At 45.9% G+C, this 5,232-nt stretch overlaps 1 non-coding gene across 1 annotated transcript; it reads right to left on the bottom strand.

The window, feature by feature from the left end:
• Positions 1-4,663: 4,663 nt before the first annotated feature.
• On the bottom strand, positions 4,664-4,860 carry LOC111590661 (U2 spliceosomal RNA). Its single transcript, XR_004855708.1, has one exon. It is a non-coding gene; the product is annotated as a U2 spliceosomal RNA (small nuclear RNA).
• Positions 4,861-5,232: the final 372 nt, after the last annotated feature.

Here is a 5,232-nt window from a genome sequence, read left to right as displayed (position 1 = left end):
AGTCTGTTGATCAAAAGGCATACCGATCTATGATAGGGTAATTGCTTTATTTATGTGCTAGTAGACCGGACATTATGCTAAGTGTATGCATGTGTGCTAGATATCAATCCGACCCCAGGGAATGTCACCTTGTGGCCGTTAAGCGAATTCTTAGATATTTAGTTTCTACGCCTTGCTTCGGGATCTAGTATCCAAAGGGGTCTACCTTTGACTTGATTGGATATTCAGACTCCGATTATGCTGGATGCAAGGTTGATAGAAAGAGTACATCAGGGACGTGCCAATTCCTAGGAAGGTCCCTGGTGTCTTGGAGTTCCAAGAAACAGACATTCGTTGCCCTATCCACCGCTGAGGCCGAGTATGTTGTCGCAGGACAGTGTTACTCGCAACTACTTTGGATGAGACAAACCCTCAGGGACTTTGGCTACAATCTGAGCAAAGTCCCACTCCTATGTGACAATGAGAGTGCAATTCGCATGGCGGATAATCCTGTTGAACACAGCCGCACTAAGCACATAGACATCTGGCATCACTTTCTGAGAGACCACCAGCAAAAGGGAGATATCGAAGTGTACCATGTTAGCACCGAGAACTAGCTAGCTGATATCTTTACCAAGCCGTTGGATGAGAAAACCTTTTGTAGGTTGTGTAGTGAGCTAAATGTCTTAGATTCGCGTAACTTGGATTGATCTATAGCATACATGTGTTATATGCCCTTGATCATGTTACTTTATGTATTTATGTGATTTGTTGCTTATTTATGGTGCTCAAGTTGTGCAATGGATCCCCGGACCTCACAAGTCCATGTGTGAATGATGCACATATTTAGGGGGAGATGTGCTACAACTCGACCCTTTGAGACTAATCTGTTTGTTTGAGTATACTTGATGTAGTCTCAAAGGTGCATTGAAAGGCAAAGGTGAACTTGGACGATGCAAAGACTTCCACTGCACTCCGGTATTAGTGTACTCACTTCTAAGTTCATACTTATGCTCTCATTGCCTTTTTGCTCTTAATTGACATTTTTGGTGAGGCAATGGGGTTATTGGGCCAAGAATGATCTCGTTTTGGTGCTTAATGCCAAAGGGGGAGAAATTAAGGCCAAAGCAAATGGATCAGCTACCACTTGTGAATTTTGAAAACAATAGAGTTAGAACTTTTGATTTGTCCAAAATACTCTTATTGCAAAATTTTGTTTCTTGTGGGGGAGAATTTATGATTATGGAAAAAGGGGGAGTTTTTGGCACTTGATCAATTTCACTCTTGGATTATCTCTCTTTATGCCCAAACAAGTGAGTTTGACTTAGAGATAGGAAAATGAATTTGATTTGCAAAAACAAACCAAGTGGTGGCAAAGAATGATCCAAATATGCCAAATTAGAGTCAAAATCAATTTAGCCCTCATTTACATTGATGTTGAACTTATTTTGGTTGCTTTTTGATGTGTTGGCATAAATCACCAAAAAGGGGGAGATTGAAAGGGAAATGTGCCCTTGGGCCATTTCTATAATGTTTTGGTGATTAAGTGTCCAACACATTTAATTGAGTTCTGATGTGCCAAACAAGCAAGAAGTGCAAATCATGTAACAAGGTACGTTTCTAGACTTAGTACATTGTTTTGAGTACTAACATATTTTGTATAAGTACTAGAAACACGGAGAAAAGAATAGGAAAAAGACTTGGCTCGGTGTAGCCAAAACTTAGCTCAGTCTGGCACACCGGACAGTGTCGGGTGCGCCAGGCTGGTCTCCGGTGAACAGGCCGTTCTCGGAAAAAGTTTGGCGGCGTACAACTATAATTCACCGGACTGTCCGGTGGTACACCAGACTGTCCGGTGAGCCAACGGTCGGCCGCGCAATCCGCGAGCGACGCGTGGCCCGCACCACGGTCGGCAGGGGGCACCGGACTGTCCGGTGCGCCAACAGGTCCGAAGCTGCAACGGTCGGGTGCGCCAGAAAAGGAAGGAGATCGCGCACCGGACAGCTACAGTGACTGTCCGGTGGTGCACCGGACTATCCGGTACACCACCCGACAGAAGGCAAGTTTAGCCTTCCTTGTTGGCCTCCAACGGCTCCTAGCTGCCTTGGGGCTATAAAAGGGACCCCTAGGCGCATGGAGGAGCTACACAAGCATTCACTAAGCATTCTAAGGCATCTAGACTTTGTTCCTGCACATTTGTTTCGTTGTGTTAGAGATTTGAGCTCTATTCGAGTCAAGGACTCCATGTATTGTCATTTGAGCTCAAGTCTTCTCTTGTGTGCGTGGGTGTGCTGCGATTTGTGTCTTGTGTGTGTTGCTCATCCCAACCTTACTCTGTGCTTTCATTGTGATCTTTGTTGTAAGGGCGAGAGACTCCAATCTTGTGGAGATTCCTCGCAAACGGGATAATTCATCTAAAGGAAAAACCGTTGTATTCAAGTTGATCATCGGATCACTTGAAAGGGGTTGAGTGCAACCCTCGTCCATTGGGACGCCACAATGTGGAAGTAGGCAAGTGTTACTTGGTCGAACCACGGGATAAAAATCGCGTGTCTTGTGTTGATCTCTCTGTGATTATTTGTGTTCACAAGACCTCGCTTCAAGTTATTTAGCCATACTAACACTCATAACTAAATTTTGTGGCCACTAGTGTTTGAATTTTACAGGATCACCTATTCACCCCACCTCTAGGTGCTCTCACTAGTCATGTTTAAAATGTCCTTAAATAAGCATTTTACTACTCTAACTGAATTTATATTTACCTACATACATTATGTGGTAGGCAACTCTAGCCAACCCTTGGGGTCATGAGCTCCAATTTCCCACCGGGGTCGGCTGTGTCAAAACTTGGGGTTAGCATGAGTTCTTCTGCAAAAAGGCCAAACTAGCCCCAATAAGTGTAGCCTGTATGCTGCTGTCTTCCGTGGGAAGCTTGTCCAGAACGCACTAGCTCATTTGGGAAAACTAGAGAAGAGAGAGCTAGGGTTAGAGAAAGGAGAGTGGAGTTTGAGAGGCACCAAATCCAAATATTTGAGAGAGTGATTTGGGGATCTGAGACTTCCCACACCTGTTGGCTCCCACCTCTTGTACTCTTCATCTCCATAGTAGAGTTCTTGTTCATTGTCGACCGTGAGTTTTCTCTCCGCAAGGAGTTTCCCACGTAAATATCTATCTTCGCTTGCTTGGATATTTTACTTGTCATATGTGCTGATTGTTCATCATCTTGCTTGTTATTGGAGCCATATCTTAAGTTGTTGATGTATGGTCATGTTGGTATGAGGGGCATATATGTGTTATTTGATATGTTCGTGATCTGATGATGGGATTGATTGTGTAGTGAGCTAATTGTTGTGCATATAGTGTCTGCTGGACATCATGTGGTTGTCTGATCTGAAACTTGATTCTGTTTAGTTCATGTATACAAGGTGTTCGGTGAAAAGCTTGTGACAACTTAAGCTTGCTACTTCTATCGCACGTGGCACGTCCGACCCTCACACATTATAACATCAATGATTTTTGATTGGTATGGCACTTTTCTAGCAGTACCTATCTAAGACGGTTCAATGGAGTTTTAGCTGATAATGGTTTGTTTATACAGTAGACGAAAGCTCTCAAATGTTATGGTTCTCTTTACCTGTCGCAGATTTGGGACGTGCTGTCGAACAAGGAGGTGGTGAAGCTCGTGTCAACGGCGATCGACCCGTCCTAGGCGGCGAGGCAGCTGATCGGTCGGCGCAAGCACCCGACGTCCATGGTGGACGACTGCGCCGTTGTTTGCTTGTACTGAACCGACGGGTCTCTCCTGCTGTTGTCGTGCGTCAGGACTCAGGCTCCAACTCAGACTCGTCACGGACACGGCTCACGCTCGCCGCGCGGAGCGAACGCTCGCGACGGCCGATGGCGATGTGGCCAGCGACGGTGGCCGATAGGGTTTAGGCTTCAGACTTCAGAGCTGTGCTGCGACGATAGGATTAGAAGACGTGGACACTAGACGGTGCAGACTAACTAGATCGGAGAAACAAAACGACGTGAGCAGCAGGCTACAAATCATTTTTTTATTGGGCTACATGGCTGCCGTGAGTGCTAATGGACTAAAGCTGATGTTGTGCTTAACTATGTATATGTATGTACTAACTACTATATATTTAGAGGCCTATATAATTTAGAGGCCCTGAGCCGTCGCTCATGTCGAACATGCCCAGAGACGACGCTGGTTCATGCATACAAGGTGTTCGATGAAAAGCTTGTGACAGCTTAGCTTGCTGCTTCTATCGCCCGTGACACGTTCGACCCTCACACATTATAACTATCAATGATTTTTTATTGGTATGGCACTTTTCCAGCAGTACCTATCTAAGACGATTCAATGGAGTTTTAGCTGATAATGGTTTATTTATACAGTAGACGAAAGCTCTCAGATGTTATGGTTCTCTGCCCGACCCGTCATAGGCGTCCATGGTGTTGTCGTTTGCCTGTACCTGAACCGGCGGGTCTCTCCTGCTCGTGGCGAGAGCGGCCTCCACCAGGTCCGGGCAGCACAGGGACATGCTGCTAGACCGGCATGCTGCTTGATGACTAAATATGGGCGATATTAGCTTCTTCATTACTTACGACCAAATTTATTGATATGGAACCATACATTTCGTATAGTCTAAAGACATACTTAAAGCTGAAATTGCATTGGTTGGGGCGCGCCAGGCTCAGCCTATAGTGCAACGGCCGAGCGACGCTTGAGGGCCCCAGTAGCAAGCCACTGTAGCGAGCCCTCCCCCACAAAAAATAAATTTAATATCAAAGTGAACACATGGTCCACATATCAGATATTAAACTGATAAGAACAGATACTACACTTGATCTTAGCCAAAAGGCCGAGAAAGGTATGATTTCTACGGTCGGCCTCCGTCTCCTTATGTAGCGAGCGCGCGCCTCCGTGCTGCTTTGGCTGGGCGAGGTGGGACTAACTAAAAACGGATGAAGCTGAACGCACTGCATCCCCCGTGTCGTTTATTCGTGTGCGAGCGCTGGCTGCTGCGTCCGTCTGGTGCTACGTTAATGGGCCGCGGCCCAGCGAGCGTTGTTGCCTCCTCTGCTTATTAGTTGAGCCCAACCGTTAGACTCCGGGGAGGCAGCACATTCCTACGTTCGCTGTTCGTCCACAAAAATTCCTACTTACAACATCTCTAATTTTGCTCGAATGAAAAATTCCTACGTTTCCGTCTATTATTATTATCCCTCCCATACACACAGCTAAGA

The sequence above is a fragment of the Zea mays genome, chromosome 1, assembly GCF_902167145.1.
Source record: "Zea mays cultivar B73 chromosome 1, Zm-B73-REFERENCE-NAM-5.0, whole genome shotgun sequence".
Lineage (NCBI taxonomy): Eukaryota > Viridiplantae > Streptophyta > Magnoliopsida > Poales > Poaceae > Zea > Zea mays.
The sequence above is the reverse complement of the archived record's forward strand: the minus strand, read 5'-3'. Positions and strand labels throughout refer to the sequence as shown.